The 22882-nt window shown below is 48.8% G+C and overlaps 1 pseudogene; it reads left to right on the top strand.

Moving 5' to 3' along the window:
• The first annotated feature begins 3141 nt into the window (after positions 1 to 3141).
• On the top strand, positions 3142 to 8276 carry LOC136470395 (salutaridine reductase-like; annotated as a pseudogene).
• Positions 8277 to 22882: the final 14606 nt, after the last annotated feature.

Consider the following 22882-nt stretch of genomic DNA (forward strand, 5'->3'; position numbering starts at 1 on the left):
GAAAGAGAAATGATAATGATGTTGGTTTCATTGATCCAAATGTCGTATTCAAACACCCTAACCCCCCGCCTCAATGGAAAGCTGAACTCGAGAAAAATCTCATGAGGTTCTTAGTGAACCAACAAAACAAGAACATACTCTTCCCCTACAACTTCAAGTGAGTGTTAAATAATTAATGTCGATCATATGGACATTTGTTCAATTATTTCCTTACTAGCTAAGCTATCTCCCATATATATATATGTTGACTCTAGTTAATGTCGATCATATTTGTATATAAAAATATATGCAGCAATCACTGGATATTGATGGTCATCGATATGGCCAATATTCGGTTGAGCATCTTAGACTCGTTAAGAAAAGAGCAAACAGAGTACCAAGACATGATAGATATTATCCAAGAATAATTTGGTCTCTCTAGCAACTATATATACCCCAATCTCTTAACTGCAACAATTCACCAGATCTTTTTTCTCGCAGTGTTTGGAAAAGTTTCATTGAGGAACACCACATGAAACATTGCAAAGCGCCATTGGATGTAATCGCACACAAAGTAAGTACTAGCTACATTTATATATATATATATATATAATTCAATTAACACCATGCATGCTTTCAATTCATCGGATCTTTTTTCTCGTAAAAGTGGGTTCTGAGGCAAGAACAGGGAAACAACTACTGCGGAAACTATGTTTGTGAGTTCATCATGGCGTACGCAAAAAGAACTCTTGAAGAGATCCTCAAAGTACGTTATATAAATATATTCATATATTCACAATTTCTTTTGTTGCTCATATATATAAGTAATCACGTGACCAACACATATATATATATATATATATATATATATTAATACTTTTCCTTTAACTTTTATTGAAGACTCTATGGTTGAAGGAAAAAGTCATACGACGTGACCAACTGAAAGCAATTTAAGAGACCATAGCAGGATTTCTTAATGACCAGGTCCTCAACCCCGTCGGCGAGTTCTACAATGACGTCAACGAAACATGGAAGCCAAACCAGATGGAGTGAATTTGTTATCCCAAGGATATGATAGAATATACAATGCAAGCTTTATTTGTAATATATATATATATATATATATATATATATATATATATATATAAATATTATATGTACATAAAATAACGTACAATATATGTATATGCATGTAATATATACGTTAGTTTCATACTTTAGTTTGTACAAAATGTTCGAACATTATAAACGTGTAGAATACGTATATTACTAGCAGCGTAGAATGCGTATTCGAAAACCTATTCGAAAACCAAAACGAATCATTAATTGAAAATAGAAACAAAAAAAAGGAAACCTTTAGTCCTGGTTGGTAATACCAACCGGGACTAAAGGGCCACCCCACTTGGCTAGACCGGGAGGCCTCTTTAGTCCCGGTTGGTCTTACCAACCGGGACTAAAGGTGCACCTTTAGTCCCGGACGAGAAGCCGGGACTAAAGGAGGGGCCCTTTAGTCCCGGATTCATGCTCCCGGTTGGGAAACCGGGACTGAAGGGGTTTTCCAACCGGGAGTAAAGCCTGTTTCTGTACTAGTGTTCTCAAGTAGCCCAAACCGGTAGTATAATTGATTGGTCAGGCTGCTGATCCACTTGCAAGCTTTTACAGTCCTCATGCACATATCCAGCCAACCAAGAAAGACTGGCTTTAGTCTCTACCATCGGCAAGAACTTGACAGAGTAGGAAGTTGTGGCATATTTGAGGGTTTTGGTCTATGACACTTTTGCATGGGAAGTGAAACACCACAATGGTTTTCAGTTTAAAGTTCTATTCCCTACAAAAGCTGACCTTACTAAGATGACAAGGTTTAATGCAAGGATGAAGGAAGGGGTGACGAATCTAAGGAAGAAGAGGAATATTTTGGGCATGTGTTGCCAGTGGTTTGAATGCGGGTCACGAATCTACCAACGATTCTAAGGGAATATGTCATTTTGTGGGCACTAGGAACTCTCTTTGGTGTCACTCAGGAGGTGGACATGGTTACCACGAGAGCTAGCAACTTTGGACGGTTTACAGTGGCGGAGCTAGAACCTGATGCAATCCCGACAAAGCTAGATGTCATCATTGGCAACAGATACTTTTAGCTGCTCTTTGAGGTTGAACCATTTTCACCAAACATTGGATTGCGGAGCAGAGTGACCACTCAAAATGAGGGGATTAAAGATCACGGTTTTGGGGCAGCGAAGGACACCGAGATGAAGGAGGCAAAAAATACCACAGCCTCTATTTCATCAGATGCCAACATTGGGAACACAGGAGCTAGTCATGAGACCAGAAACGGAAATCTGGAGGCACAAATGATGGAAGATTTTTCAAATGAGGATTTGCTAGATGAAGAAAATAAACTGAGTGATGCAGCTTATACTTTTTAGGGGTTCAGAAAGGGAATTCGGTTGAGGTGAGGAATGCGGCAACTCTTACAGCTTCAGTCCCGCATGTTTTGGTACCGGCTCCGCATGTTCAGCTACTTCTCGATACTTTCAGGTACTTTTTCTCTTGTACTCCTTTTTTTCACTGTTCGATCTAAAATTTTATATTAATTTTTTTACTATTTTAGCGACCTCAAATGATAAAAATTAAAACTATAATTTCGTAGATCTCATCTACAGCTATAATTTTTATATGCAAAGTATCTTTATCCGTCGCCATGAACGAGAGATGATTTTTCAAGAGCAATACATAGGTAACTTAGATTTGAAGGTTACTTTGGGGACCTATATGACACATGTAGACAACTTTAGAGACTTGGAGTGCATTTCACTCTTTCACGAAAAGCTGATTATGTTCGTACCCGTTCATTCTTTCCATTCTTTTCCCCATCATGTGAACAGTTTGGATGTCGTCATCGTCGACAGCGTGCTGGCGCACGATGGGCGCGGGGAGAGCGCGGCACGGAGGACGCCGAAGGGTGCAGGGAAAGCGTGGAGGACGCCGAAGGACAGGGCGAGCAGGCGCTCCACTCCGCCGCGCGGGCGAGCACGAGATCCGTGCAGCGTTGGTTAGCATGAGCTCTGCTCCGCTGACGCGGCTCAGTCTCCGCGACTACGTGTGTTGTCCCGCTCCCAGAGGCGTCGCTGCAGTGGCATCTAGACCATCGGTACCTGCTACATGGCCTTCTACAGCTCTACGCTCGGCAGAGGAGTGAAGAGGACGGAGAAGCCTGTGAAGGAAGCCAAGGGAGTAGGGGCGGCACTCGTGGATGGGGCGTGCGTGGTATCCGCCATCGCCGCACAGGCGTGGGTGAAAGCTCCGCCGTGGCGTCGCCCTTTCCTTCTCAGCCGCCAGCGAGCCCCAAGCAAGAGGAAGAGCTGCTGCGAGAGAAAGAAGAAGCAGGCCGTGAGGCTGACGAGTGGGGTCTGCTCGTAAGTGAGAGAGACTAACAAGATGGTAGATGACGACGAGCCCATGGAAGGTGAGAAGAGTGCAAGCTAAGAATGGATTCGATTCCCTGACGGCACCATGGTCACCAAGGAGTTCGGCTGCAAGTGAAGCGTCGTGTCTCTCTTCGTGTTCTGTGGATCGGTCCCGCGTGGCGGAGGGCATGCGGAAGAGAAGAAGGCGATCCAAATCATGGGATTCGCCAAACGCGCATTAGAGGCGATACATGACGATGGTGGTGCAACATTTGGGGATCTGGGCCTGAACTGCGCAGCCGTGTCAGTTGTTTTCGATGCCTAGCCAAGTCTTTAGAACTGCAATAATATTAGTCGATTAATCAAAGTTGTTTCATATGTAAGAACTTGTGATACATTTGTCTACCTAGTGTTTGTTGTCTAAGTTTGTATCACTAGCTTGTGTTCCTTTTTTTTTTTAAACAAAAAGGTCCGCTATGATCCGGTGCAGCGGATGTAGTGTTGGGATCACCGAAGATGCGGTCACAATATTGAGTGACCTTGCACCGCCGGTCCTTAATTGCAGCTCGCAGGTAGCAGCAACGCCGGGGCCAGGAGGCCGCCGGCGCCACAGAGGTGGACACGCCGGGACCGGGCAGTCACCGGCGGTTGCGAGGGAGAGAGAAGCTCAGCTCACTTGATCCTAAACTCTCACCTGATTGAATTTTGTCGGGTCAAAAAGTTTTGTCCGTGCACAAGCTCATCGTAAAGAGCCCATCGATGGCGTGGAAGAAATTGTCTGCTTTTAATTTGTTGCACCAAATATTTTGTAATATCTTCTCGCTGTCAGAAAATTATTAGTAGAGACCGATTTTCATGTTGTCACATTTTTGGAAGTCAAAGGTTTGCTGCTCCGGTGTCGTGCCGTATGACTTTCGTTACCAAACGGCGTTTGGACTTATTAGGAGTGTAGCATTTCATTAGTACTCCGTACTTTCGAGTCATCGCCCGTGTTTTGAAAAACGGGGCACGTGTTTTGAAAGCCGGGAGCGGTGATGCAAGCAAGAACACTACTACTCTAGTACTTGTACTCCTGGTGCTGGGTGGCGCATCAATACATTCACAACTCTGGTGTCTCCATAAACTCTCTTAACATTGCTTTAGAAAATTATTATTAGGTCTTTTGTCTTTTGATGTGAATCCTAAAGAATTGAGGATATCTATTTCTTTTCTTTTAGGGTTGCCGTTGTTACCGGAGGGAATAGAGGAATTGGATTAGAAATATGCAGGCAACTTGCTTCCAAAGGAGTCACCTTTAGTATTGACAGCGAGGGACGAGAAGAGGGGTGCAGAAGCGGTAAAAAATCTTGCAGCGCAGGGGCTATCCAACGTCCTGTTTCATCAACTGGTGGTTGGAGGTCTCTCTAGCGCTGCACGTCTCGCTGATTTTATCCGGGAGAAATTTGGCAAATTGGATATATTGGTACTGCCTTCGTTTCTTAATAATTTCCTTTTCCAACGTCACTACACTACATGTGAAGGATGTTGATTCGGATTTGATCACGAATCATTGGTAGTTGCTGCTTTGCTTATTTTCAGGTCAACAATGCAGCAGTTGTCGGGTCCATAACAGAAATCAGTGATCCAGAATCTTTTAAGTTAGAGGTTAGTTTGTAACTTCATAAGCAATTCAACTTTACTTTCAGTTATTCATACATGTTTACTTAGAGAATTTTTGTATATTTTTCTTCTTGATACCTCCTACAATGAAAGAGAGTAACAATTTTCCCTGCATGGAAATAGCTTGCAGGCATGAATGAACAGGAAAGGCTAGAAAGGATCAGGAGGTACACCACAGACCCTTACGACCAAGCAGAGGAGGTCTTGAGAACAAACTACCATGGCACCAAAATTGTCACAGAAGCACTTCTTCCTCTCCTACGATTCTCAGCCCATGGAAGGGTTGTAAATGTAACATCTATTGTTGGGCTACTCAGGGTAATGCCTTGAATAAATGGCAAAAAAGAGATACTAGAACTCGATTTAATAGTTAGACGACATTGCTTTTAAAAGAACTACTGATCCTTCTATATGGCTTCCGTTTTTCAGTGGTGAGGAACTTAAAAAGGAGCTCAACAACATCGATAACCTATCTGTAGAGAGATTAGATGAGCTGTCAGAATTGTTCCTCAAGGACTTCGAGAATGGCCAACTGGAACCCCATGGGTGGCCGGTTGAAGGAGGGTACCCTGCATATAAAGTGTCCAAGGCTCTTGCCAATGCCTATTCGAGAATCATTGCAAAGAAGCACCCAACACTATGCATAAATTGTGTGCATCCTGGTTATGTCAACACAGACATGAACTTCCACACCGGAGTTCTCACAGTTGAGGAGGGCGCGAGAGGAGCGTTGATTCTGGCTCTCCTACCCAAGGGAGGTATGACCGGAGCATACTTGGACTGCACAGAGGTTGCATCCTTCGTGTAACTCTTATGTTGGTGATCGGCCAGAGGATGTGCCCCTCATGTTTCTTTCAAACCCAAGGTTTGCCATAGAATAAAGTTATTGCAATATATAATACTAGTCTATCATCCTATTCTAGTACCGATAGAGATAATTGAATGAAATGAACAGAATAACCATACAAATGTTCGACATTTACAATGAAGACATAGTTTTATACATGATTGCACTCTTATGTTGCACAAACATAATTGAAAACTTTTTCTTCAAAGATTGGAGAAATATGACTTCATCTCCAATTAATGTGATATTTATTTAGGAAGCTGCTTTCAGTACAACTAGAAGAATACCCCGCGCGTTGCTGCGGGAATTGCGGATTAGTGGATTGTGTTGTATGATGACGTGAACAACAAAATGCTTATGTGTCTTGTTGATGTGGATATTGCAGTTGCATGTGCTAGTGGATTTTAATTGTATGTGATAGTGCTTTGCCTAGTTGGACAGCTTGCATGTCGAGATAAATAGATAGTGGGGTTTTGCTTAGTGAATTTTAATTGTATTGGATAGTGCATTGCGTAGTTGGACAGCTTGGATATTGAGATAAATAGCTAGTGGGTTTTGCTTTATAAGAGAGTATAAGATTACTTTGGCAAAAAAATTTGTTCGGGCTTTGTATTTAGTCATGTGATTTTTGGGTTCATTTCCACTAAAAAAGCTAGACCCGCATATGGAATGGGGTAACTGAAGCCTTAAATGGAGTCCACACAGGAGTGTGTGGCACAAACCAAACTGGATCGAAACTACACTACCAGCTTTGACATACAAGTTACTATTGACCTACAATGTTTGATGATTCCATGAGATTTATAAAAAGATGCCATGAGTGTCAAATACATGGTAATTTTATCCATCAAGTGAATTAACCTTTGCATCCGACCAACATGTCATGGCCTTTCGAAAAGTAGGGAACGAATGTAGTAGGGCCGATAAATTCTCCGCCCTCTAAGGGACACAAATTTATCCTTGACATGACCTATTACTTCTCTAAGTAGGCAGAAGCCATATCACTAAAAGAGGTCAAAGCAGAAAATGTAGTTAACTTTACGAACCAACCTCGTATATGTGTTTTGGCTCAAATGATATCTAATAACGGGTCAACAGCAGAGCCCCATGGTTGACATATCAGAAAATATCATCTCCTCTCTCTCTCTCTCAACAAAAAACTAGGATGATCCCAACCCATGAACCAAAAATGCAGGACACTAGACCTCCACATTTGTTCATCTCGGGCCAAACATAATTTTAGAAGAATACATATAGAAGTATTCTACATTGACATACACAGGTAACTTAGATTTAAAGGTTACTTTAGTTTTTTTTAGTAGTAGCAGAGGTGGGTAATCTAGAAGCAAACATAGAGATTTAATTTATATTTTTTTCATAGTGACATATAAGATTAATTGAAATGAAGATTAGAGATTACTTTAGGTTATTTTACATGATAAGAATGGTACGAACACATGGTTCATATTTGCTCGTGTGTGTCGAGCTGTGATGAGTGATTGTTAGGAGATGATCAGGTTTTGCTTGAATTTGAGACTAACCCCAGCGTGAATGTCTATATGCAGCTATAGAGCACAGAGACGGTCGACGGCTATGGAGAAATTCAGGTAGAGACGTGCCGTGTCGATGGACTGAAAGCGGTGAAGGACAGACGTGAGGCTTGGACCGAGGGACCATGGGGGCAGAGTATATTGACAGCAAGTTTGTGCAACATGTCTCTTGGCTTGTGGTGCGTAGGTGTGGAGCATAGAGATGGTCGATGGCTATGCAGAATGTCAAGGAGAGACATGTCATGCCGATGGACCGGGAACAATGAAGGATGGGCGTGAGGCTTGGATTGAGGGACCAAGGGCATGAAATACTGACCGTGTGTGGCTGGCACTTGAGGACATCGACAACTAAGTGTACATGTGGAGGAGTAGACCATGTTGACCAAGTCAGAACGGCGGTTGACCAAGTCAAGCGGACGCGCAAGAGGAATTGGTGATCAGGTGGTCGAGGATGGAAGGTGACACATGTCAAGATCATGGAGGAGGCGTAGCGAATATGCTTCTCCAACTAGCTTTGGTGGTTTGGGCCTCAAAACTACCGGCAGGCGATTTGTGGGTTCGGGCCTCAAAACCCGGGATGAAGTTCAGGATGGACTTCGGGGTGGCATGTGGTGTCATCACGAAGCTTGCGTCGATACGAAGCAAAGTCATGAAAAGCTCATGGTCGTCAGATGTACGGATCTCCACTTGGACTATTTTGCCCCTGGGTTAAATGGTTCATATAAAATATCTAAGAGCAAGTTTGGTATTGTGTAATAGCTCTATGAATAAGAGGGGAGGTTTCCCAAACCAGTGCATTTCTTCCATTTTATCTTTCATGCATCTAGGTTATTTTCCTAAGTCATAGTTATAGTTTTCGCCATGTTGAGATATGCAGTATGTCGAGATCATTCACTAGGCATTTTTTATCTTGGAAAGAAATCAATCATTCCTCTGAGGTCGGAGTTCAAGTCTTGTTCTTGTCGGTGTTTTGAGTCACCACCGACAAGTAAATTTCTAATATTACACGTCTGGCTCGGATGGTGTGCTTAGAGGACACGAGGTTTATACTGGTTCGGGCAGAATGTCCCTACGTCTAGTTCATCGCTGCTGCTCATGTTACTAGCACTGAAAGTTTGTAGTAGGGGTTACAAACGGGCGAGAGAGGGATAGGTCCCAAGTCTCTGGTGGAAAGAGTGAACGGGTGCCGAGAGCTCGGTTGCCGCTCAGCCGTGTGCTTGTGTTGTGTTCTGGTCAGTTCGAGGTTCGATGGGTTCATGATGATTCAATCGGGTCTGGCCTGGATCGATCTGATGTGTTGCGATGCCCCTTATGGGACGCCCTGCTTTCCCTTTTATAGGTCAAGGGGAAGCATGGGTTATAGCGGAGGAAAAAGAAGAGCGAGAGGGAGAGAGAGAGAACCGAAGGCCTTCCGGATCACTGGGTTCTTCTTCTCCTTCATGTGGGTCCCGCCGGCCCTGTAGATGTCAACATGGACGGCTTCATGTCTTGGTCCTATCCGTCACTAGCACCATGTGCATGTGTCATATGCCAGTCATGGCGCTCCACTCCGTCCTGGCGAACATCGTGGTGAACTAACGCGCCCGTCAGTGTTCGTATGGGGGTTAGGCAGAACAGCACTGATACGCCCGATGTTGTTCTTGATGTGATCCTCTAGTATGGCCCGTCAAGGCCATGGGTTATATCAGGGCGCGCCAGTCTCTTCCTTGGTGTTAGAGCTTCGACTTAGGGCCATACGCTTGGACCTAGGTGGTTAGCGGCGGTATGGGTTTTCCGTCGAGGTCGGGCAAGGTGGAGTCCTCCCCCAGAGGCTGGGCAAGGCAGAGCGCAAACCCAAGGGTTAGGCGAGGTAGAGCGCAGACCCAAGGGTCAAGCGAGGCAGAGTCATCCCCTAGAGGCTAGGCGAGGTAGAGCGCAAACCCGAGGGTCGGGCGAGGCAGAGCCCACGGCCTCAGGGTCGGGCGAGGCAGAGCGCAGACCCAAGGGTCGGGCGAGGTAGATCCTATGGCCTCGGGGTCGAGCGAGGTGGAGTCCTCCCCCAGAGGCTAGACAAGGTGGAGCATAGACCCAAGGGTCAGGCGAGGTGAAGCATAGGCCCAAGGGTCGAGCGAGGCGGAGCGTAGACCCAAGGGTCGGGCGAGGTGGAGCCCGCGGCCTCGGGGTCAGGCGAGGCAGAGTCCTCCACCAAAGGCTGGGTGAGGCGAAGCGCAGACTTAAGGGTCTGGCGAGGTAGAGCGTGGACCCAAGGGTTGGGCGAGGTGGAGCGCAGGCCCAAGGGTTGGGCGAGGTGGAGTGCAGAATCAATGGTCGGCCGAGGCCCAAGGCAGAACACAGACCCAGAGGCCGGAAGAAGCAGAGCTTGTGCGCCAGGGGTTAGTTGTAGCTGTAGTCGAGCTCTTGACTGCTTGAATGAGTCAATATTGGTGGTCATTAGCTCCTCCTCTTCGGGTACTCTAGTATTGGTCCCCGACAGTAGCCCCAAGCCTGTGGAGGAGTAGAAAACTCCTTTGGAGGTTTTTTCGAGTGGGAGGACTCTAGTGGCCTTGGCCTTCTTTTGTCACCCACGGCATGACCTAGGGACGGTGATTCCCTTTTGTCGAGATCGGACCCCTCGGGGGTATAGCCATGCGGTTTGGTGGGTCAGAAAAGGTCCTTCCCTGATTTCAACCCCTTCGAGGGTCTGTCGTCCTGCGACCATGCGTTTGGTCTCCTTGCAAGCCCAACTTTCCTACAACAGGAGGGGCTAAGCCGTGCCATGATTTTCTTCTATGGACGAGCCATGGTGCTCGGTGAGTTCTTAGCTGGCTAGTACAAGTGGGGCCCTAGCATCCCGTTCATGGGGATCCGGCTCGGGTCAATTGGTGACCGACTCTAGACCCTCGGCAATCAATCCATATAGTTCTTGGGTCTGTTCGACCGGTCCCGAGGGCCTTCTACCTTTCTTTCGAGGAAAAACCATGGATCGTATCCGGCCGAGACTTGAACATGGGCCAGGATGCCTACGGTGCTACCGGCCACTAGCGTGCCCATCCCCTTCCACCCCTCACTTCAAAAAGGCACCCAGAGCAGTTGTCAAACCAATTGGTGGGCCAACCTTCGAACTCCTGGGCCACAGTAGAGTTTTAGCTCTATATCTCTTACCTATGACGAGTCGTGGCCTGTCCAAAGAGGCAAAATGTCAGGTGAGTTTTCCAAGGGAACAACAGAGATTGCGTGCACGTGTCCCGTGGCGAGACATGGTGATAGATCGTGGAAGGTGCGGAGATATAGGTGGGTGGGTGGTTTCCTCGCACCCATTGCCCCTATAAAACCAAAGGGTTCGCCCCCTGGGTTCCATACCTTGCATCCTTGCCTCCGCAACCACGATCATCACCGCCAATCGCTTAGGTTTCCTGCCTCCACATCCCCATCACCGTCAAGCCCGCATCTGTCTGCCCCCACCTCCAATGGATCCGTGGTGCCGCTCCAACATCACCTTCCAGCATATGGAAGGCCTCATCCGTCGCGGTCTTCTCCGCACATGGACCTCGGCTAAGGAGTGGCTGCTGCCTGGCGAGGAGGATCTGCCATCGCCGCTCGACGACTATGTGGTGTCGTTCGCCCACTTCCATGAGCATGGGTTCACGACCCTTGCCCACAAATTTCTTCGAGGGCTGCTGCACTATTACAAGATCGAGCTGTAGCATCTCAACCCTAATGGGATCCAGCACATGGCGATGTTCATCGCCCTATGCAAGGGGTTCCTAGGGATTAGCCCCCACTTCAATCTGTGGAGGTACTTCTTCACTGTCACCCTCCAGAAGAAGAGCAGCAAGCAGGAGCTGCATATGCCGATGGGGTGCGCCGGCATCTAGCTCTAGAACAATCGGGTCGACAAGTACCCGCCCATGCGGCTCTTGATGTCCAACAAGGGGTGGCACTTGCAGTGGTTCTACCTCAAGAACAACATCGCTGCCCCTCTGTCGGAGTTCACCGAGTGCCTGATCGATGAGGCCCTAGAGTCATGGAGGAAGTGGGACATCCCGGAGAAGGACAAGAAGAAGATCCGGGACCATATCGCCGCCATCCACATCCTAAAGGAGAATGGCCTAAAGGTGTCGGCGTCATCGGGGCCTACCATGCAAGAAGGGTGGTGCCATTGATGACACGTGCACTCCCGCTATACACGATGGCACCCGAGGCGTTGTTCGATGAAACTACGCTCGCCGAGGGGGCACTCCCCAACTCTGAGATCACGCAACGCATCAAGGAGGCAATGGAGCCCTTGTGGGACGATGCAGGTGCCCCCTTGATTTTGTCTTCCCGATGCCGGGACATCCTCCGATGCAGCTAGAACCAGGCCACGTCGTCTTCGTAAGTTTCTCCTTCTCTTGGCTTCTCTTCAATTGATTTCCCAACCCCTTGATACTAACTTTAAAAGGGGCGGAGCCAGCTGAGAGATCTCATCCTCATGGATCACCTAGCGCCGTTGCCAAGGGATTCAGCCATGAGGATAGCAAATCACGCTGAGGGTGAGAGGCTGAGGAAGACGAAGGAGGACAGGAAGAGGAAGAAACAGCAGAAGCTGTAGGCATGGGAACGAGGGGAGGACACTAATAGTGATGATGATGATGACATCAACGATGACATAGCCAATGACATTGAATGGGACAACCTAGAGAATGAGGATGCACTGATAGCTATTAGTTCATCCTTCTAGGCATTGGGAGCCTTCCCATTCCACAGAGGGGAGGGTATATCTGGGGAGCCGGCAGAGACGGGCCATACCGTTGGCCTGCCCTAGGAGCCAACAGGGGCGGACAGCTCTACCGCCGCACCCAAGGTGCCAGCGGAGGTGGGTGGCTCTGTTGTTGCACCCCAAGAGCCAAGGGGAGCGAGCCCCTCTGCCCAGGAGCAGGGGCAGGCTCGAAATGGCCTCGTTTCGACGAGGCAGAGCAAAGGTTGGGGGGTTTGCCCCCCAAACACATCTGCCGCCAGACGACGCTGAGGTGAGTTGTCAGTTCCTCAGTTTTTCCTGTTTTAGTCGGATTTCATCGTGACTTATGCTTTTCATCCCTTGCAGCATCGGCAGGCAGCGCAATCCTTTAGTGTTGGCGTCGAAGAAGTGCGTCGCCCTCCAATTGAGGTGGCACCACCGGCTAGTGTCACGCCCATTTCGGGCAGGAGCGGCACCAATGTGACCGCATCGTTGGCCAGTCGGATGTTGCCCATGGTGGCCCCCGTGCCCTCAGCGGGACAGGTAAATGTGGGGGCTCAAAGGGTGCCTTTGGTGGTCATGGAGCAGCCATCGATGGCCATGATACTGCTACCGATGATGGGGCGGATGGGGCTATCGATCGTGCTCATGGCGCTGACCATGGCGAGCATGACGTAGCCAGTCATGACCCTGCCAACGCAGGTGGAGGTGGCGGTGGCCATGACAGATGGGTCACAACCTAGCGCAACCACAGCGGCGCCTGAGGTACCAGCGCAACCCACGCCATCGGTGGCCCAAGCGATGGCGCCTAGCATTGGCTGGACAGAGGGAGACACGGCCAAGGGGTCTTCGTTAGTCGTGGTGGTGGCAAAGAGGTCAACGTCCACACCGCTAATCCCTTCCATCGCCGGAGGGGGTCCCTCAGCGGGGACATCATGGCGAGAGGGGTTGGCGGCGCTTAGGACCGGTGATGAGTCATCCTTAGCCCTGACATCGGTAGGCAGCGACTCTCCCACGTGGAGCAAGCCCCTGCTCTGGTGGACAAATCCACAGGTTCTGACATCGACGCTCTTCACCCTCGACGCCGCTGCTGAGAGCATGGAGCGGGAGAGCCTCGACGTGGGGATCGCGTTCGTGCTAGAAGCCTTGGACCACACCAGGGGTGCCTTGTGCAACATTGTCATTCCCTCTGGCTGGGTATTTGCCTGATCCTACTTCTTGTCCTTTTCTTTCTCTATATACTTTTTGTATTCTGACCATCGTTTCCCTATAGTCCCTCATAGCTCATAGCCGAGGGAAGTCTCGATTCCTTTGTCAATAGAAGGAGACCTAGGACCGCCTCATCAAGGAGGCGTGGCTACGTGGGGAGGTGACCACTCAGCTTATTGCCACCCAGCAGATGGTGCTCGAGCTGACTCCCCTCATTGAGGAAGCAGACAGTCTTTGGTCGTGGGTGGCCAAGGCCCATCGGGACACTGATGAGGCTGAGAAAGCGTTTGAGGCCCTATCGATGAGGTCATGGAGGGACGACGAGGAGGCCACCTAGGTCAGGAAGGAGCAAGATGAGCTGTTCTAGAAGGATGCTGAGACCTGCCAGTGGATCCTCGACCTTCTGGCCGAGGTTGAGAAGGAAAGGGAGCTAAAGCTAGGGGTCGAGGAGAAGCTCGCAGCCCTAGAGAAGAGGGTGAGCCTAGATGCTGCGGCAGTCGCCTGGCTACGCAAGGAGCGGGATGAGCTGCTCCAAACTACAGAGAGGCTCCGCTCGGAGCATGGTGCGGCTCACGAGGAGTGCGACTAGGTATTCTACGAGCATGACCAGGCCTGCTAAGAGCACGACGATGCGTAGGAGAAGGTCGGCTCCCTCTAGGCCGAGCTTAGAAATGCGATGACCCAGAAGCTAGAGGCCGAGAGATTTTCTGCTGGGCTAGCCATGCACCTTACCGAGGCAAGGAGGAATCTTCAGGCAGAGAGTGATGAGCTTGGTATCCTAAGAGTCGCCCTCGGAGTGGTCTACGACAACCTTAAGGTGGTGCGATCGAAGGGGACTAGCTCGCTCGTGGCATGTGCCATCGATATCATGGCTCAGGTGCATAGCTCAAGAGGAATGCCCTTCATGCCGGGGTCAATCAATCCTTCATGATTGCTCATTCTTATTATGGGGACAACATCGATCTAGAGATGATGAGCCATGGCTTTGCGCCTGGCTATGAAGTCCACGAGCTGGAGGAGATGGAAGCGGCGGTGGCTACCCTTTCGCAGGACCTGGCGGACAGGATCGAAGGCATAGTTCTCCCCCAGAGGGGTTAGTTAGTTCAATAGGTCGGGCGGTTGTTCTTGTAATAAGCAAACAAGTTCTGACCCTTCTGTATCGTTTGAACAAACTTGTCATTTTGTTTTGTTTGATCAAATCTGTTCTTTTGTTTTAGTGTGAACGAATTTGTTTTTCCTCCCTTTTTACGTGTGAAAAGGGGTTCATGCGTTCTGACCCTTCTGTTTATTAGGACCGTAGAGTTTGAGGTGTAGGAGGGAAACTCTGATCATGCTAGTAAGCAAGAGTGTCGTAGCCGCTGGGGCGTAGGTTTCTTACAGTCCGACCAGCCTTACTCAGTCGTTCGTTTCCACAGACCTTGCCACTAGATTTTTTAACATGAGGAAGGGGTCGGGCGCGGTGACTATTTCAGAGAGGGTGTATATATACCCTTATCAGCCCCCGAGTGAGACCTGACCCCTTGCCATTGCTGGGGTCGGGTGTCACTAAAGATCGAGGAGAGGATAGCGAAACTAGTAAGAGATAGCGTCTCTTATTTTCATACGTACCCCCTCCCTAGGATCTGAGCCATCGTTCTGCGACCGCACATTCGGTCTTCTTGTGAGTTCAACTTTCCTCAAGCCCCTGCGCGTAGCGGGGGTCCAGTCGAGGGTCGGCTCATTTTTGTGATAGTTGCCTAGTCCATGGTTTTCGTAATTGGAGGGGTTGAGCTAACGTCACTTGCCTCGATGGCTCGAGTGACGCGCTCAGTGAGCTCACTAACGGGCATGTTCGAGTAGAATCCGGGTCCATCATTCATGATGGGGTCAACATAGCCCTCATGTGGCATTCCATTGCTCCTTAACCCGCCTCCCGGCATATGCTCGTGTCGCTCCGGAGAGCAACTACGGTGGCCCGCTGGCCTCCCCTTGATGGAGATTCTATGGGCTCGGCTCGAGGTTAGGATCAAACAAGAAGGTTGAGATGACCCTGTCCACTTCTAAGTGGGTCAGGCGAAGGCTGTTGGGGCTCATCTGCATTTTCTCCCCTGGCTCTATTCAACGCGAGGAGGCCTCGAGCCATTCACGGGCCGGCCTTCGAACCCCAGTCAGTTAGATTCTTAAGCTAGGGTCGGGCAGCTCGAGCCCTTGAGCCCTGTTAGGCTTGGTAGGGGTCGGCTAAATTTCATGTGTCACCCCATCCACGATTTCTATAACTGGAAGGGGCTGAGCTAACGACACTTGCCTCGATGGCTCGAGTATCGTACTCGGCGAGCTCGCTAACAGGCATGTTCGAGTAGAATCTGGGTTCGTCATTCACTGATGGGGTCGGCATAGCCCTCATGTGGCATTCCACTGCTCCTGAACTCGCCTCCCGGTAGATGCCCATGTCGCTCCAAAGAGCGACTCAGGTGGCCCGCTAGCCTCTCCTCGATGGAGATTTTGTGGGCTTGGCTCGAGGTTAGGATCGAACGAGAAAGGTCGAGATGTCCTTGTCCGCTTCTAAGTGGGGTCAGGCAAGGGCCTTTGGGGCTCATCTTTGTTTTTCTCCCCTGGCTCTGTTTGACTCGAGGTAGCCTCGAGCTCTCCATGGGCTGGCCTTCGAACCTCGATCGGTTGCTGCTCATGTCAAATGAGACAACTACCGCTTCATGACGCGAAGCATTGTGATGTAATAATTGCATATGCAATGCTTGGATGTATGAATGAATGTATCAATGCATGCATGAGAATGGATGAATGAATGCTCATGTACTGGAAAAATAAAGTGGGGGTTGGTAAAGTTACCTCGATGGCTCGAGTGATGGGTTCGGGGAGCTCTTACCAGATATGTCCATGTGGGGTCCAGATCCGTCGTTCGTGACAGAGTTGGTGTGACCTGTACGGGACATTCCGCTGCTCCCTACCCATCTCTCGATAGTGGCTGGAGCTATCCGATTAATTTTGGGCGACCTGCTAGCCTCTCCTCGATGGAGATTCCATAGGTGGGCCCCTCCAAACCCTTCCCGAGAAGGCGAAGGCTAAAGCTCGGGGTGCGGGGACAAAAACTCTAATCACGCTGGTGAGCAAAAACGTTATAGCCACTAGGGCGTAGGTTTCTTGCGGTCCGACCAGTTTTACTCAGAGTTTGTTTCTGCACACCTTGCTTCTAGTTTTTTAATGTGAGAAGGGGTCAGGCATAAAGAATTTCTAGCGAATAGATACTCTTGCCAGCCCTCGAGTGAGGCCCGACCCCTTACCGTTGCTAGGGTGGGGGACTTGATAGCGAAATCGATAAGAGAAAATGTGCGCAAATTAAGGGCAACCTGCTGGCGTAGGACCTACCTTGATGGCACGAGTGACGGGTTTGGGGAGCTCTTACCGGACATGTTCGAGTGAAATTCGGGTGCATCGTTTGTGATGGGGTCATCATAACCCACGTGGGGCTTCCTGCTGCTCCCTACCCGTCTCTCAGCAGTGGCCAAGCCATCTAATCGACTTGTGTTACCTGCTGGGATAGGACTTACCTGCGGAGATAGGGGATGAGAACATCCCGCCCAAAAACTTAGTTAGGCAGACAAGCCAGGCGATGAACTTGTAATAAATGGACAAGCTCTTAGATTTTGTTATGGCTAAATAGTTTTAGCCCTTCTCCCCCTTTTGTATAAAAAGGTTGGTGCGTTCTGACCCTTTCCATCGTTAAGGCCATAAAGCTCGGGGTGCGGGTGAACAAATTCTGATCACGCTAGTGAGCAAAGACGTCGTAGCCATCGGGGCGTAGGTTTCTCACAGTCCGACTAGTTTTACTCAGAGTTTGTTTCCGTATCCCTAGCTTCTAGGTCTCAACGTGAGAGGGGGCCAGGCACTGAGAATGTTTACCGAATAGGTATGCTCTTATTAGCCCCCGAGTGAAGCCCAACCCCCTACCGTTGCTGGGGTCGGGTGTCACTAAAGATCAGGGAGGCAATAGCAAAACTGATAAGAGAAAGTGTGCATTTATTAAGGATAAAAGCGACGTAGCTGCTCGATGTTCCAGGCATTGATGAAGACCTCACCGTCGATGGTCTTGAGCTTGTAGGTGCCTGGCCAAAGCACCTCTGCGACGATGTATGGTCCCTCCCACGACGGAGAAAGCTTATGGCAGTCCTTGTTGCTCTGGACAAGGCAGAGCACCAGGTCTCTAACATTGAAGGCCTGACCCCGCACTCAACGGTTGTGGTACCAGTGCAATGCTTGCTGGTACTTGGCCGAATGGAGGAGGGCGACGTCACGTGCTTCATCTAGCTGGTACATGGCATCCTTGAGGGACGCCTCGACTCCCTGTTCATCGTACGCCTTGACCCTTGGCGCTAGGTCGATCGGGAGGATAGCCTTGGAACCATAGACCATGAAAAATGGTGTGTAGCTGGTGGCTCGGCTAGGGGTCATCCTTAGGCTCTAGAGCACCGCAGGAAGCTCCACGACCCATCGTCCACCAAACTTATCCAATCGGTTGAAGATCCTAGGCTTGAGGAATTGTAGGATCATGTCATTTGCGCGCTCGACCTACCCATTTGTGCAGGGGTACGCTATGGCGGCCCAATCGACACAGATGTGGTATTCATCGTAGAACCGGAGAAACTTCTTTTCGGTGAACTACGTGTCGTTGTCCGTGATGATAGAGTTTGGGACTCCAAAGCGATGGATGATGTCAAGGAAGAACAGCATGGCTTGCTTGAACTTGATCGTGGAGATCGGTCGAGCCTCTACCCACTTTGTAAACTTGTCTATGGTGACAAGCAAGTGCGTATAGCCCCCTAGTGCCCTCTTGAGAGGTCCAACCAGATCGAGCCCTTAGACCACGAATGGCCACGTGATGTGGATCGTATGGAGCGCTTGGGCCAGTAGGTGGTTCTGCCGAGCGTAGTATTGGCACCCTTCGCAGGTGCACACAATCTGTTCGGTGTTAGCTACTGTGATTGGCCAGAAGAAGCCTTGTCAGAATGTGTTTCCGACCAGGGTTCTAGGCATTGCATGGTGACCGTAGACCCCACCATGGATATCGCTCAGCAACTGCTTTCCCTGTTCGATGGGGATGCAGCGACGTAGGATCCTAGTGTGGCTTCGCTTGTAGAGTTCGCTCTCAATAAGGACAAAGGACTTGGCACAACGCGTGAGCCACCGAGCCTCCGTTTTGTCTATCGATGGTGCCTCATGGAGGAGGTAGTCGAGGTAAGGCGTCCTCTAGTCGGCCAGAGGGTTGGGCTCTGTCGTTGGATTCTTGTCTAGCTCTATGACCTCAGGGTCAGATGGAGCCGATGGCTAGTTAGCCCCCAAGCCTAGGGCAGGCGTCCTACCACCGGCTTGTTTCAGCTCCTCATAGCAGACCGAGGGTTTGTGCTGATCGCTGGTGAAGACGCCCGTTGGCACTGGCTCTCGGCTGGACGCCGCTTTCGCCATTGCATTGGCTGCCTCGTTGAGATGAATCAGGATGTGATTGAGCTCAAGACTGTCGAACTTGTCCTCTAGCTGGTGGACTTCTCGGCAATATGCTACCATCTTGGCGTTGTGGCAGCTCAACTCCTTCATGACTTGGTCGATGACCAGCTAGGAGTCGCCCCAAACATCAAGCCGTCGGATACCCAACTCGATGGCGATACGCAGGTCATTGATGAGCGCCTCATATTTGGCCACATTGTTGGAGGGTGGGGGAAATGGATGCGAACCATGTACCTCATGCGTACCCCGAGGGGTGAAACGAAGACTAGCCCTGCGCCAGCGCCTTTCTTCAACAGCGATCCATCAAAGTACATTGTCCAGTACTCCTAGTCGACGGCTGCTGGCATCATTTGGACCTCGGTCCACTCTGCAACGAAATCAGCCAGCACTTGGGACTTGATTTCCGTCCGAGAGGCATACGAAATGCCTTGACCCATCAGCTCGAGTGCCCACTTCGCGATTCTCCCCATGACATACTAGTTTTGGACGACCTTGCCGAGGGGGAAGGACGTCACGACCATCACCAGATGTGACTCGAAGTAGTGATGCAGCTTTCTTTTGGTGATAAGGACAGCATACAGAAGCTTCTGGATTTGGGGGTAGCGGGTCTTGGAATCGGATAGGACCTTGCTAATGAAGTACACGGGACACTGCACTTTAAGGGCGTGTCCCTCTTCTTCTGACTCTACCACCAGGGCGGCGCTGACCACTTGCGTGGTGGCCACGATGTAGAGCAGAAGTTGTTCCCCGTCAGTCAGAGGGACCAAGTCGGGCCTTCGTCAGAAGCCGCTTGACCGTGTCAAGCGCCTCCTAGGCCTCGGGCATCCATTCAAAATGGTCGGCCTTCTTCAAAAGCTGATAGAGGGGGAGACCCCGTTCACCGAGGCGCGAGATAAAGCGGCTGAGTGTGGCAAGGCACCCTATAACTCGCTGTACCCCCTTTATGTTCTGAATCGGGCCCATCCTTGTGATGGCCGATATCTTTTTCGGGTTGGCTTCGATGCCACGCTCGGAGACGATGAAGCCCAGCAGCATATCGGGACCCTGAAAACGCATTTCTCGAGGTTGAGCTTAATGCCATTTGCTCAGAGTTTTGCGAAGGTCTGCTCAAGGTCGGCTACGACCTGGTCAGCCCATTTGGACTTGACCACGATGTCGTCTACGTAGGTTCCTCAAATTAGAATTTGTGTTGTTCCTCGTACATGCAAAAAAGTTACTTCCCCTCTGTTGTTCAATGGTTAAACAATCTTGTTTTTAATCTCTTTGGTCTGGTTAATTTTCTTTATTTTGTTTTTTATTTCTTGAATCCCTATTCTTTAGCCTCCTAAAGTTTGTCTACTTCCCTTTTTATTAATATGTCCAGTAGGGGCTTGCCCCTCTTGATTTCATCAAAAAAAATATTTTGGTTCTTGTCAAACCATGAAATCAGGTAGTTAGATGGTTAATTCAAATTGGTAGCTTTATCTGCCAACATATGGTTGATATGTGCCCATGTGTGTTGAGTTGATGATAAGTGATTGTCAAGAGATGATCAAGCTTTGATTGAGTTTTGAGACTAACTATTGACACTAACCATTGCTTTGAGTGTGGTGTTTGTGCAACATGTCTCTTGGCTTGTGGTGCGTAGGTGTGGAGCATAGAGACGGTCGATGGCTATGGAGAAGGTCAAGGAGAGACATGTCATGCCGATGGACCGGGAACAGTGAAAGACGGACGTGAGGCTTGGATTGAGGGACAAAGGGGACAAAAGACTGACCGTGTGTGGCTGACACTTTTGGACATCGACAACTAAGTGTACATGTGGAGGAGTAGACCATGTTGACCAAGTCAGAAGGGCGGTTGACCAAGTCAAGCGGAGGTGCAAGAGGAATTGGTGATTGGGTGGTCGAGGATGGAAGGTGACACGTGTCGAGATCATGGAGGAGGCGTAGCGAATATGCTTGCCCAACTGGCTTTGGTGGTTTGGGCCTCAAAACTACCGGTAGACGATTTGTTGGTTCGGGCCTCAAAACCCGGGATGAAGTTCGGGATGGACTTCGGGGTGGCATGTGGCGTCATCACGAAGCTTGCCTCGATACGAAGCAAAGTCGTGCAAAGCTTGTGGTCGTCGGATGTACGGATCTCCATTTGGACTATTTTGCCCTTGGGTTAAATGGTTCATACAAAATATTTAAGGGCAAGTTTGGTATTGTGTAATAGCTCTATGAATAAGAGGGGAGGTTTCCCAAACCAGCGTATTTCTTCCATTTTAGCTTTCCTGCATTTAGGTTATTTTCTTAAGTCATAGTTATAGTTTTTGCCATGTTGAGATCTGCAGTACGCCGAGATCATTGGCATTTTCTATCTTGGAAATAAATCAGTCATTCCTCTGAGGTCGGAGTTAAAATTTTGTTCTTGTTATGGATTTGTTTTTTCTCCTTCCGGAACCCCTTCTCTTTTGCTTTTGATGGATTTTGATTTCTTGCGTGTTTGAGGGTGATTTTAGTGGATGGATTCGTGCTGGGACATCTGAGGAACATCTTTACCAAGTGATTTGGGTAGATTCATCACGAACACGGAGATCCACCATTTGGAGGAAAAACTTGAGAAACCCCTCTTTTCTTTGGGGGATAGCTTCTATGCATCCTAGGCAACCTCTTTGCAAAATTTCAGTTTTTTCGGAGCTCATTTGAATTTATTTTGAATTTTTCTTAGAGAGAATTCCGTTAAAATCTGCATAAACCGCCTCAGGCCAGTTTTTCAAGTTGCTCCGATTGAGCGGATTTTTTTTGTGGAGATCTTCTACTTGGTGTTTTAAACTCCTCTACCAAGTTTCAAGTCTATTTGAAATTGTTTGATTGGATTTTGCCTTTTTCACCTTCGTGGGCTGAAACAAACTGGCTCATGCCGGTATGCAAACTGACTCCGGTCGATTTTTTGTGTTGGTTTCCATGTATGCTTGTTTTGGTCTCCGTTTGCTTCCGTGGTTGTTTCGTTGTGTCCTCAGGTCTCTCTTGAATGCATCTAGCCATCAGTTCGCATGTGTGTACTCTCCTCAGAGTTTTTGGTGTTTTGAGTGCTTGGTTGGACAGTGTTTGAACAGCGGCCAAAATAAAATAAAATTGGATTCGCCTCCCCCGGTCGTCTTGCTCGGTCCTCAATCGTCTCACCTTATCTCTTTATGTCATACGGTGACACATAATAATTGCTTCAATTATAGGTAGGTGATTGCATGATGTGGCCATCAGGAATCTCATGGGCTATTGGGTTGGCCAACAGGAAAGAGAGGTAGTGGGTTAGGTCATCCTTGGCCTATGGAAGCAAGCAACAAAGATAGAATGTGACAGTATCACCTGTCGGTTTAGGGACTGTCTGTTTAATTACGAGTTGTAGACCCACATGTCGGTTTCATGCTAGAGCTAGCATCACGCCAGCTAAATAGACGGTGGCATAGCTATTGAAAGGGATTAGGGTACTTAAGTAGTTTAGAGTCCTAGATATGTAATTTCGTAATTTAGAGACTCGAACAAAAATAACATAATTGTTTAGAGACAGCTAATGTAGTAATTTACTCTTATTTTGAGAAACTCTCGAATAGCAGAAGCGTGACAAAGCAACAAATATACCGGGTGTTTGGCTCTGAAAAATTTAGTATAAGATTGAGAGCAATGGGCAACATTTCCGAGGCTGGACGAAAAGCTCACAGCTCGGTAGCTCACTCGACTCGGCTCATTAGTGGCTCGGCTCAACTCGGCTTGTTAGCATAATGAGCTAGCTCAACCTAGTGTTTCAGCCTGTTACGTTAACGAGTCTGATCGAGCGGGCTCACGAGCCACACAAACCTAGGGCATATACACAGTTAGGGTGCGTTTGGTTAGGCTTTTGGCTTTGGCTTTTGGTTCCAAAAGCCAAAAGCCCAACCAAAGGGGCTGTTTTTGGAGACTGCTTTTTTAGAAGCAGCTGCTTTTTTCGTAGTACATTTTTGAAAGCTGGTTTGACTCTGCTTTTGACTTTTGGCTTTCTGCTTTTTGAAATTGATGGAATAAAAAGCTCTTCCATA

The sequence above is a fragment of the Miscanthus floridulus genome, chromosome 8 (genome assembly GCF_019320115.1).
Source record: "Miscanthus floridulus cultivar M001 chromosome 8, ASM1932011v1, whole genome shotgun sequence".
Lineage (NCBI taxonomy): Eukaryota > Viridiplantae > Streptophyta > Magnoliopsida > Poales > Poaceae > Miscanthus > Miscanthus floridulus.